We start from the raw sequence: 12,876 nt of genomic DNA on the forward strand, positions 1-12,876 counted from the left end.
GAAGTATCTATATATGGCCTCTCTCCATTTTTAAACTGTATTATTTATTTTTTGCTTGCTGATGTGTTGAAATTTTTTATAATTATAGATTAGTTCCTTGTTCAATATGCCATCCATTGACCCCCAAATATTTTCCAGTCTGCAGGCTTTTATTTTACTCTTTTGATATAGTCTCTTGATGCAGATACATGTATTATTTTTAGGGCATTCTGGTCAACCACTTTTTCTTCTCTTTGCATTTTAAATTATATTTAACAGTATACCATAGGGCTCCAAAGTTTGTTTCTATTTTTCCATTGATGATCTTTATAGTTCTGTACTAAATTATTTTATAATTGGGATTTTTTGTGGTATCCTGAAAAGATAATTCATAAATTAGTTTAATGATAATCATTTAAATTATTTCATAGATCTCAGACTTTTACCTTGAGATTATTTTCTGATAGAAAACCAACAATTTATGCACTCTTTATTATTGTAAAAGTATAGCTTAATGCATTAGCCAATTCAATGTTTTTCAGATGTATTATTTAGCGATATTGACTATATTAATAATATTTATTCAGCTCATTGATGAAAACAGCATTTATTCCCTTATTGATTTGTTCTTTCCTCCATTCCTTCCCAACTGAAAATAATCCATTAATTAATTCACCAAACATTTATTGAATTTTTTTTGGTATGAGGTTTAGTGAGATAAGATGAAAAATCAAGGTTCGTGTGTCATATTGTTGAGTGCAGTTTAGTCTTTGGCAGAACACGGCTTCTCATTCACCAGCGGCGTGACCTTGGGGAGTGCTTCATGTCACTGTCCCACTGGATTTTCATCTGTTAAATGGGGATAAGGGTTCTCATCTCTTAGGGTTACTGTATTCTAATTGAAGAAGCTAATACATCTAAAGTATTCAATACCATGTCTAGCAATTGGCATGTCAATAAGTATTAGCTTTATGTTTATTGATATGAACAGATATTAGCTATTATATTTATTTATTATATACCAGCAATTATAATAAGTATTACAATCAGAACCAAAAGTGGCATATTCATAATATAGAATTATCATAATCATATTCTGTTCATTTTTCCTTATAACTACCATGTCTAGTCTTTACTTTTTGTTTTCCCCCATGAAGCATAGGCTCTTATTTCATACTTCTTGCTCCTAGGTCTATTTGTTAATTTCCTGTTCCACCTGAATTTCCCTTATGTAGCTCAAGACTAAACACTCCCCCTACACACTTATGTGTCTCCCTTTCTAAATCCTCAGAAGTTTTTCTTCATCACTTATGCTTTTTCCTCTGTTCTGTTTTTCCTGTTTCAGAAATGCCCTTTCTAGCGCAAAGCATAAAACATGCCCCTTTCGCTCCCATTTGAAATCACTTGATGCTATCACTTCCTTGGACTCTCAGGCTTCCCTCCTGCCTCCTATTCGAGCCAAGATAGTTTACAGTGGTGTCCACACTCACTCATGTTAGTCAACTCACATCTAATGTTTAGCTCACTTTCATTTTCCTATGCAGAAAGTGTATCATATGCAGAAATACTTCCAGGTGCCATATAAAATATAAATTATTCACTCATCGTTACTATTTATTTTTGTAAAATTTCATACTATCTTCTCTCCTCTCATCTGCCCCCCCCCCCATTTCTTCTCTTGATTTTCTTCTTAATATTTGGTTAACTTGTTCTTTCCTTTCTCGTTGCCATCATCTTTCCCAGTACATAGGAAACCTATAGGACAGGGTAGAATTGAACTGCCTCTGTGGCTGTCTGAGACTGTAACTCTGTACAGGGGTAAAAAGCCTTGTCTTTCTGCTGAGGAACCTGGTGATTTTGAATGGCTAACCTTGCAGTTGACCAGCCCAACTGGTAATGGATTATGCAATCCTTTTCCCATGAATGAGAGCATGCCTAAGAGTTCCATCTTTGGCTTCCTTCTCTTCTTACTGTAACCCAGTCTGTCAGTGATCTTATCGGTGCTCATAGCTTCAGCTCTTGCCTAATTCTTGACACTCAAGTCTGTACTTCTTGCCCAGATTTATCTCATTGGTTACATGCCAATCAAAACCAACTTCTTCCTGGACAGCACCACCTGGATACATCAAAGAAAGGCACTTCCTCCTAAATATTTCTAAAACGGAAGCCCTTTCTCATATTTCCTTTATAAGACACCCTGATGCCCATATGTGGTTCAGCATGTGGCTGCTAACTGAAAAATCAGAGATTAGAATTTATCAGCTACTTGCTGCTTCTGCAAAGATTACAGTAACGATTGCAAAACCTTCTGAGACACAACTGCAGAGGGCTTTGTTGTTGGGTTGGAGTTTGTTTTATTTTGGTTTTCTCTGTTTTAATCTCCACATCTTTATTCTACATTTTAATACACAACTCAAGCCATAGACTTGAATGTATTCCACATCAATCCTCTTCCTTATTCCTCAAATTCAAAATTGTGTTTTGCTTTAAATCTTTCTTGAACATGAACTCTTTCTTTCTGCCCTCTTATGGCTTTATTTGAATCTATAATGATCTCTCAATGCTAAATAGACTTTAGCAATGTCTATTAACACCTAATCTGTATCCTAATTTAGCTCTCTCCTATTTATCCCCATCTACTGGTGTAAGAAAAACTCTTTTAAAACAAACAAACAAAAAAAGGAAACCGAGCTGATTCCAGGAACCCAAGTGGAAGGCAAATTTTGAGAATGACGAGTGCAACGAATGTATAAGGGTGCTTTGCTCAATTGATGTATGTATGGATTGTGATAAGAGCTGTATGAGCCCCAATAAAAAGATTGATTAATTTAAAAAATAACAAAAAAGCTAACTCCCTTTGACAACCTCAACCTACATCTCTCCTGCTCCTTGGTCCACTGTTTCTAGCCCTCCTGCTGTATGTGACATGATGTCTCACCATCCTTACTTTAAGGAGTTTTCCGTTCATTTCTTCCAAGACAGATTTGCTTATTTGTTTAGAAATCCATGGTGTATTCAATATTCTCCCCCAAAATTCAAATTCAGATGTTTCCATTCTTCTTTAGTCTTCCAAATTCAGCCTTCAGTAGGCTTTCTCCTCCCATAAAGAGTCACAGCAAAAAAAAAAAAAAAAAGAGTCACAGCTCCCCAAACCCACAGGGGCAGTCCTACCCTGCCCTTTAGGCTTGCTGTTAGCCACAGTTGACTCGAGAGCAGTGGGAAATTCAACTTGTGAATAATTATTTATAATTTTTCATGCTTACTTATAAGCTTAGTTATAAGCTATTCTTGCTTAGTTTGCTTAGTTATAAGCTATTCTTTCATTTACATGAATTTAAAAGCTGCACCTGAATTGTGAACATTTTTAAGGTTCATACACATGCCTTGCTCTTATTTCCTTTGAGGATCTCAGAGAGTATCGAACAATCTGTGATTTCAGTCACTGAGCAGTAATTTAAAGGTGATCACATGACTCTTGAGAGTAAAAAATCAAGTGTGAATTTAGATCACATGGTGCTTCAGCTGCCATTATCATAGTCCCAGAGTCTTTTCAATTCACAGATGAATAGAGGAAAGGAAAAATAAATAAAATAGCTGGATAAAGGGGTGACACCTATTCAGTGAGAAAAGCAATTCACTGTATGGAAAATATTATTAGATAGTTCCCACTCTATTAGGAATAATTCCTGTCAATCAATATTTACATGTAAAATGATACTGTACATTTCCTTGGTCTCATAAAATTGAGGAGTAATGAGCAATGCTGTCTTTCCTTTTTGTCAAATTGATGAACACTTGCTTTTTATTTATTTATTTTTAAATCATTTTATTGGGGGGCTCATACAACTCTTATCAGAATCCATCCATACATACATCGTGTCAAGCACATTTGTACAATCGTTGCCCTCATCAATCTCAACATGTTGGCTTTCTACTTGAGCCCTTGGAATCAGCTCCTCATTTTGAACCCTCTCTCCCCAACCCTCTCTCACTCCCTCCCGAACCCTTGATAATTTATAAATTGTTATTATTTTGTCATATCTTACACTGTCTGATGTCTCCCATCACCCACTTTCCTGTTGTCTGTCCCCCAGGAAGGAGGTTATATGTAGATCCTAGTAATCTGTTCCCTGCCCCCTCCCTTTATCCCCACTCTCACCACTGGTCCTGGGGGTTTCATCTGTCCTGGATTCCCTGTGTTTCCAGTTCCTATCTATACCAGTGTACATCCTCTTGTCTAGCTGGATTTGTAAGGTAGAATTGGGATCAAGATAGTGGGGCAGGGGCGGGGGGAAGCATTTAAGAACTAGAGGAAAGTTGTATGTTTCATTGTTGCTACACTGCATCCTGACCTTTCTGTAAGGGGATGTCCCTTTCTCCCAAGCTTTCTGTTAGGGGATGTCCAGTTGCTTACAGATGGGCTTTGGGTCCCCAATGTGCACTCCCCCTCATTCACAATGATACGATTTTTTGTCCTCTGATGCCTGATAACTGATCCGTTCAACACCTCGGGATCACACAAGCTGGTGTGCTTCTTCCATGTGGGTTTTGTTGCTTCTGAGCTAGATGACCATTGTTTACCTTCAATCTTTTAAGATCCCAGATGCTGTATCTTTCTTCACCAACTTTCATCAACTTTCTTCACCACATTGAGCAATGTTTTTCCTGTATACATTTATTCAAAAAATATTTCCTTAAAACCTTGCCAGTTACTGCTGAGTCAACACCAATGTTTGGTGTGACCCATGTGATTCAGAGTGGAACTCTACTCTAAAGGAATTTCAATGGCATAGCTTATCATGATTTTAGTGAGAGGAGGAAAAACTGTTATTCAGATTGGTGAAACAATAGACTTCAACAGACTTAATTGGTGATATGTATTAAATGTCTTAAAAATGTTTAGTCTTTAAACAAGCAATTCTACATATGAAAATTCATCCTAAAGAATTAAGGATGTATTCAAAGATAAATGCAATTTCATTTATACTAGTGAAAAAAATCAGAAATAACTCTAATATGCACTGACAATGGGATAGGAATTAGTCATTGAAAGGTATATTATAATTAAGTACTTTTATTATCGTGGAATCTATTTTTACAAACAATTTTCATAATATAGTCAGCTAATTCAGTTCTATTGATACAAAAGGAAAGCAATTAACGCATATAAATGTACATCAAGTGTTGTTGTTGCTGTTAGGTGCCATTGAGTCATTTCCAATGCATGACGACCCTCTGCACAACCAAATGAAGAACTGCTGGGTCCTGCGGCACCCTTACAATTCTTCCTATGCTTGGCCCATCACTGAAGCCACAGTGTAAATCCATTTCTTGAGAACTTTCCTCTTTGTCTATGCCCCTCAACTTGACCAAACATGATAGCCTTCCCCAGGGACTGGTCTCTCCGGATAACATATCCAAAGAATATAAGACAGAATCTTGCCATCATCTGGTCATACTTCTTCCAAGAGTCTTGTGTGTCCTTTTGGCAGCCCTTGGTACTTAGAACATTCTTCAACAGGACAACAGTCAAATGCACCAAGTCTTCTTCAGTCTTCCTTATTCAATTCCCAACTTTCACATGCATACGAGGCAATTGAAAATACCATGGCTTGGGGTCAGGCACACCTTAATCCTCAAAAGTAACATCCTGGCTTCTCAACACTCTAAACAGGTCTTGTGCAGATGTGTTTTACCCAAAGCGACTCATCTGTTGATCTCTTGACTACTGCTTCCATGAGCATGGATTGTGGAACCAGACAAGATGACATTTTAGACACATTAATCTTTTCTCCATTTATTATGGTTTACCTATGAACACAGTGAAATGTTCTGGAATTCCCATTCTTCTGATCCACACACTCAAATGCCTTGGCATAGTCAATAACACTCAAGTAAATATCTTTCTGGTGTTCTCTGCTTTGAGCCAACATCAATGCAATGATATCCCTTGTTCCACATCCTCTTCTGAATCTGCCCTGGACCGCTGGTATCTCCCTGTCAATGTACTGCCACAACTGTTGTTGGATAATCTTCAGAAAAATTTTATTTGTCTGCAATACCAATTATATAGTTCTACAATGTGATCACTCTGTTGGACCACCTTTCTTTTGGATGTGTACAAATATGGATGTCTTCCAGTCAGTTAGCCAAGTAACCATTTTCTAAATTTCTTGGCATAAATGAGTAAGTGCTTCCAATGCTTCATAAGCTTGTTGAAACATTTCAACGGGTATTCCATCAATTCCTGGGGCTTTGTTTTGGCTCATGCTTTCAGTGCAGGTTGAACTTCTTCCTTCACTACTATTAATTCTTGCTCACATGCTACCTCCTGAAATAATGGAATGTCGACTAAGTGACTGTGTATTCTTTCCATCTTCTTTTGATGTTTCCTTCATCGCTCAATATTTGGCCCTTAGAATCTTTCTATCTTGTCACTCAAGGCAAGGCTTGAAAAAAATTTTTTTAAGTTCTTTCAGTTTAAGAAATGCTAAATGTATTCTTCCTTTTTGGCTTTTTAACTCTAGAGCTGTGCTGTTCATTATAATATTTTACTTTGTCTTCTTGAGGTCACCTTTGACATTTCCTGTTCAGCTCTTCGACTTCATCATTTCTTCCATTTGCCACGGCCACTCTATAATTAAGAGCAAGTTTTAGGGTCTCTTCCTATATATACAGAGACGTTTTCTTTCTTTTCTTTTTAATTACCTTTTACTTTTTCATGAATGATGCTCTTGATGTCATCCCACAGCTGATCAGGTCAATACATCAAATCTGTTCTTGATATGTTCTCAAAATTGCTGTGGGCTATAATCTAGTTCATATTTTGGCTCTCATGTATTTGTTTGAATTTTTTCAGCTTCAACATGAACTTACAAATAAGCAATTGATGGTCAGTTCCACAGTCAGCCCCTTGCCTAATTTTAGCTGCTAATATTGAGCATCACCACTGTCTCTTCCCACAGATATAATCAATTTGATTTCTGCATATTTCATCTGGAGAAGTCTGTGTGTAGTCACTTTTGTGTTACTAAAAAAAGGTATTTGTGATGAAGAAGTCGTTAGTCTTTCAAAATTCTATCATGAGGTTTCCAGCTTCATTTCTATCACCAAGACTATATTTTCCAACTACTATTCCTTCCCCTTTGTTTCCAGTTTTTGCATTCCAGTCTCCAACAACTTTCACTGCACCTTCATTGCATGTTTGATCAATTTCACACTAAGAAGTTGGTAGAATTCTTCAATTCTTCATCACTAGCTTTTGTGGTTGATGCATAAATTTGAATAATAATTGTGTTCATTGAATTTCCTTTTCTGGAGGCTGATAGATATAATTCTGTCACAGTAGCATTGTACATTTCAAAATAGATCTTGAAATGTCTATTTTGTCCATGAATGCAAAGCTGTTCTTCTTGATTATGTCATTCCCACCATAGTAAGCCGTAGGGTTTTTTTCATTCAAAACGGTCAACACCAGTCGATCTTAGATGACTGATGACTAGGATGTCAATCTTTATGCATTCTATTTCATTTTGACTTCCAGTTTTTCTAGTTTCCTACTCTGTCCATGACAAGTTCCAACTACTAGATTTTTGCAGCTGTTTCTTCTGGCTTTGAGCCATGCTGCGCCAACAAAGGAAGACCCCGAAGCCACCATAACTACACTCAATTCCAGCATATTTCTTTCTCCTTATACTCTTCGTTGTTAGTTTCCTATTTCCCACCAGCCTCTCCTACAATATCCCTTCGAAGCTACTAATCTAGTTGTTATTTTTATAGGCATAACTAACCTGGCTTTCACCTACAGACAAAGGAACAAATCAAGACAAGGTACAAACAAACAGCCCAAGAATCATACACACATAACAATAATACATATATTGGATCAAGAGGGAAATTTGCCCTAACTGCAACCGCAGTAATTGGCCTTACAATTTACTCTGTCTGAAAACAAGGCCTTTGCCAGCTCTTGTCCACAGTCGGGATGGACTCAGCAGAGACTTAGTCTGCCCAGGAGACCAGTGATTAGGTTTGGAACTTTCTCAAGTTCTGGCTGTCTATAGGACACAGCCTAGGTCACCAAAGGCTAAATACAAACTAGGTCAAAAGCACCTGATTAGGGACACGATGCCCAGATTATTTTCCTGTTGGTGTATATACTAAATACTGAGCATTTTCCCAATGGCATGCTGCCCTCCTCACCCCCTACCCACCCCCCAGGAATTTACCCTCCTTCCCTGTAGTCGCCTTTTCTGAAACAGACATTACCCTCTACCACCTCTTGACTTGGGTTTAGCAAGGTTCACCAATCGCTCCTATAGGAGTATCCATTACGTTGAGGTGAGCATAGAATGATGTTTTATGGCAGGAACTCATTGGTCTTTTCCCTCTCAGCATCATGGGAAGCCAACCCAGTGGAAGTGAGGCCTCCTCTATTGAAGTTGTTGTGAAGATGTACAAACGAAGGGTGGTACACGTTTCATGAGCTCTAGGCAGGCCCACCACCACATCGCCTGGGAAACTGGAATAGAAGCTTAGATGACTTAAGACCAGAAGTTTGCCTTTGTCTTGGTGTTTATTTTTATAGCCGTGGTCTCAAGACAATATTTGTCATTTTGTGATTGGCTAATATCAGTCAGCATAATAGATGCCATGCCCACCCATTTCATGGGGTGTTTCATCGTTGTTTTTTTAAGGGCTGGATAGTATTCCATTCAGTCTCTTTATCCATTCTTCTACTGATGAGTATTTGGTCCATTTCCAGCTTTTTGCTAGTGAACTGTGCGAGCTTGTGTCTGTTCACGGTCTCTCTCTTATTCCTCTGGGCTGTTTGACCAGCAAGGGTATTGCCGGGTCATATGGTATCTTTATTTCCAGTTGTTTTAGGTAGTGTCATACCACTTTTCACAATAGTTATGCATGTTTATAATCCCACTAGCAGTGTATAAGAGTTCCAACTCTCCATATCTGCTCTAGCATCCGTTGTTTTCTAGTTTTAAGTTGGACTCTTGGTGTGAGTGCAAGGCAATGTCTCATCGTAGTTTTAATTTGCATTTCCTGGATGGCTAGTGATCATGAATGGGTTTTTATTCATCGTAGTTTTAATTTGCATTTCCTGGATGGCTAGTGATCATGAATGGGTTTTTATTCATCGTAGTTTTAATTTGCATTTCCTGGATGGCTAGTGATCATGAATGGGTTTTTATTTTCCGTGAGTTTGTTGGTCCTTTTATTGTCTTTTTTTTTTTTTTTTTGGTAAACCATCTGTTTAAATCTTCTGGCCACTTTTTAATTGGGGCATTTGTTACCATATTGAGTTGTAGAATTCTATAGAGTTTGGTAATTAGACCCTTGTCGAATTGCTAAACTTTCCCCCCTCTAATCTGTGGGCTCCTCTTTTACTGTTTTTGACGAAGTCTTTGGATGGCATAAGGGCGTTATGTTTCGCAGGTCACGCTCATCTATTTTGTCTCTCTCTGTGTGTGCTTCTTTCATTGTACTTGGTTGTCTTTGTACACTGTGCAATGCGGCCCTTAAGTTCGGTCCATGTTTTTCAATTGGTGATCCTAGGATTTACATTTTGGGCTTTAATCCATCCAGAGTTTGTTTTTGTGCGTGGGGAGCCGTGGGGGTCCTGTTTCAGTCTTCTTAATGGCAGTGGATTGCCAAGGTTTTCTTCGGAGCCACTGGCTGGGCTTGACGCTGCAATCTTTAGGTCACCAACCAAGTACGTGAACCATGTGCACCACCATGCACAAAACAGAGACTCGATTTCTTCAACACTGTCATAAAATGATGCATTAACCGCAACAGAATTATGATCTAGGCAGTCTTTCAATTGTTAGGAACTTTAAACTTTAAGACTATTTTAAATGCTCCTTGAAATTGTTGAGAGTGATTTGTTAGTTAGAAGAGCGTTTTAGTCTTGGAAAGCTAATCATATACATGATTGCCCTTGTCTCTTAAAGGTCCCAGAGTCGCAGGATCTCTAGAATGGACCTTAAGCACCATTTTTGTTGTGAAATTCTTCCTTCTCTTGATCCTTCTGGTCCTCGTGGTTTTCGTTTTTTTCAGAGAACAAATGACTACAGGTACAAGCTGGATTTTTCCTAAATTGCAAAGTATAATGAGAATAACCGATCAAAGGGGTTATAAGAAATGTAGGGGTGGGTGTGGGTGATAGGGAGGGAACAGAAACGTGGGGAGTACATAATTAAGGCATTAGAATGGATTGAACCACACATTTTAAAGGCGATTTGACTATGGGGGTGGGGGGAGTTGATGTGGAGGTGATTGAACAATCCTCCTGGATATGATTGAACTATTGAGTGGTATGATATGTAAATTATGTGCCCCCCCTACCACCAGAAAAATATTCATTAAGAAGATTGTCATTGCAGCATCCGAGTTTACGGTGTCCTGGGGAAAATTTAAAACGGTTTGGGCGCATGCATCTACTTCCCCATAAAGACTGGCTGATAGTGGGGTCCAGGCTTTGCAACACTGACTAGGGCCAGAACGTCTGCTTCATAGTAGTTTCTCCCTTGGTTAGTCCAACCCCAGCTGGCTTGTTGAGAAGCTAGTGGGAGGAAACAAAGTAGCTGAGATGTTGAGTGTTTCCTTTACATTTTCCTGCTTCCAAGGACTTCTGTTTGTTCCCGATTAATTATATATATTGTATCTTTTTTTCCTAGAGCATGAAAGTTAAAAAAAAAAGTTGTAAGAGAGATTGAAGAATTTCCGATGGACGTCGTGATGTAGCCTAACAGTAGCTATCACTTCTGCTCATAGTCCCACCGATTAGCACTCTAGCACACAGTCAAATGCATTTCCATAGAGTTTGGGAAATGTAGGCTGGGTGTCGAGTGAAACATGGAAACAGGCTTGGTGTGTATGTGGTCAGTCTCTGTAGTAATGACATAATCTCCTGTCAACTTAGGTGAAGGGGTAGTCTAGCCTGTCAATCAGGTCATAGAAAAGGAGGCCTCTGTGTGGACATGGCCTTCGCTTGAGGATTCTGGGAACTCTGCTCTTCCTCCCTGGAGGTGGGACATACTCCTTGCTACCCATTTCTGTTGACAGCCCGCATCGTGGTACGCTGATGGAGCCAGAGCCCTGGAACAGGAGAAGCCACATGGAGACCCCTGCCAGCGCTGAGATACTTCCACAGCCACTGGATCCATAAGACTTTCCACCCACTGGCCTTTGATCTTCCTGCATTCAGCATCATTGCATATGCTGTGTGAGTCAGAAGAGGAATTTGTAGATTGGTATCAGATATATGGGCTAATGTTGGACTTATGCACATGATCTGGACCGGGCTGGGATTTTTTTCAATATACAGTTGCTTTTTTTAATATAAAGCTTCTTCTTATACACATATGAGTCTCCCTTGATTTATTTCGCTAGTCAACCCAGACTAACATAGTCTCTACCCAAAATAATATTTTTAAAAAGAACTAATATTAGCACTGCATTAGTAATTGAATATGAGTCTATCAATAAATTAGTAAATAATGTGTTGCATTTACAACACATGCTTTCTTTTTCTAAATTTGCTTTGCTTCATGTTTAAGATTAGAGATAAAATAGAAGGAAATCTACTAATACAATTCTGTAACACTCAAAACTGTGACAGAGCTTTCTACTTACCTGGCCACTCCCCCTTCTCCTTGGAGTACATAATTATGTGAATGACAAAGTCTTCCTTGTGCCCTCCACTCCTGTATGTTGTCAGTTCACTTTATACTCCCCCCTTGACCCCTATAAAGAGAGTGTATCTTTCTTCACCACGTGCAATTTGCTTTAGGCAATGAAATGAGGAAGAAGAGGCAGTTCTGAGCAGAGACCTCAAGAGGTCTTGCCGGTTTTTCTATTCACGATTTCATGGAAACATGCCTGGTCTCATCTGCTGGTGGGTGATGAACACACAGCAGAGCTAAGTAACCCAGTGTCAACTTGTACTTCACTGTTGAGGCCATCTGAGACCATCCATTCCCTAGCCCCGTGAGGAAGTTCAGACAAGATCAACAGCAGAGCTGCTAGCAGAAAACAGTTAATTGCAACATATAAACAATTGTTGCCATCGACATTTTGTGGTTGTTATGTAGTATTATCAAGGCAACAGGTAAGTTATATATTGCTTAGGGATATACCTGGCTAAAAGACATTTCTCAATTTTCATTTGTCAAAGAGCACTCTAAAACAGAGGCACTTGGCATCAGTTACATGTCTTACACAAGTCTGAATCAGGCTCCATTTTGTCCTGGGCCTAAATTTCTGATTTTTAGCGTCTATGATCCATGATCATACTCTGTCAAAACATGACTTGATCTGCAACATTATGATGCCCCCCTGCACCCCCAGAATGGCTGCAGAACCCAGCTCTGAAATACAGGAAAGCGAGGCAAAGGTGGCCTCTCCCAGCCAATAGAAACTCTTGATAAATGAGAACTGCAGAGACTCTTGACTATGAGCCAATCAAATGCACCTCAGGACTCCTTCCTAACTCTTTGCATAGTTCTGCAAAATTGCGCATAAAGGACGTGAGCTTATGCCCCCTCTTTTGGTACCTCCCAATTTGTAAACCTTTGAATCAGAAAAGGAGACTCCTATTTCACAAAGTTTCTGCTTCATTTTTAACAGCTGCCTATGACTACCCTTGGAAAGTTGGTCAGAGGAGATGTAAGCAGAAGCCTTGTGCAAGATTTCTAGGAGGGCATTAAAGAGAAGGGGGAAGTCTTCTTTTTGTAAGATTTCTAGGAAGGGCATTAAAGAGAAGGGGGAAGTCTTCATTTGCTTTTCCTCTCGCCACCCCCCCCCCCTCCCGCCACCCTCTGCTCCAGCTCAGCAGCCTCTCCGACCCAGGGTGACCTTGAGAATGCAAGTACTCGCTAA

Source organism: Tenrec ecaudatus, chromosome 2 (assembly GCF_050624435.1).
Source record: "Tenrec ecaudatus isolate mTenEca1 chromosome 2, mTenEca1.hap1, whole genome shotgun sequence".
Lineage (NCBI taxonomy): Eukaryota > Metazoa > Chordata > Mammalia > Afrosoricida > Tenrecidae > Tenrec > Tenrec ecaudatus.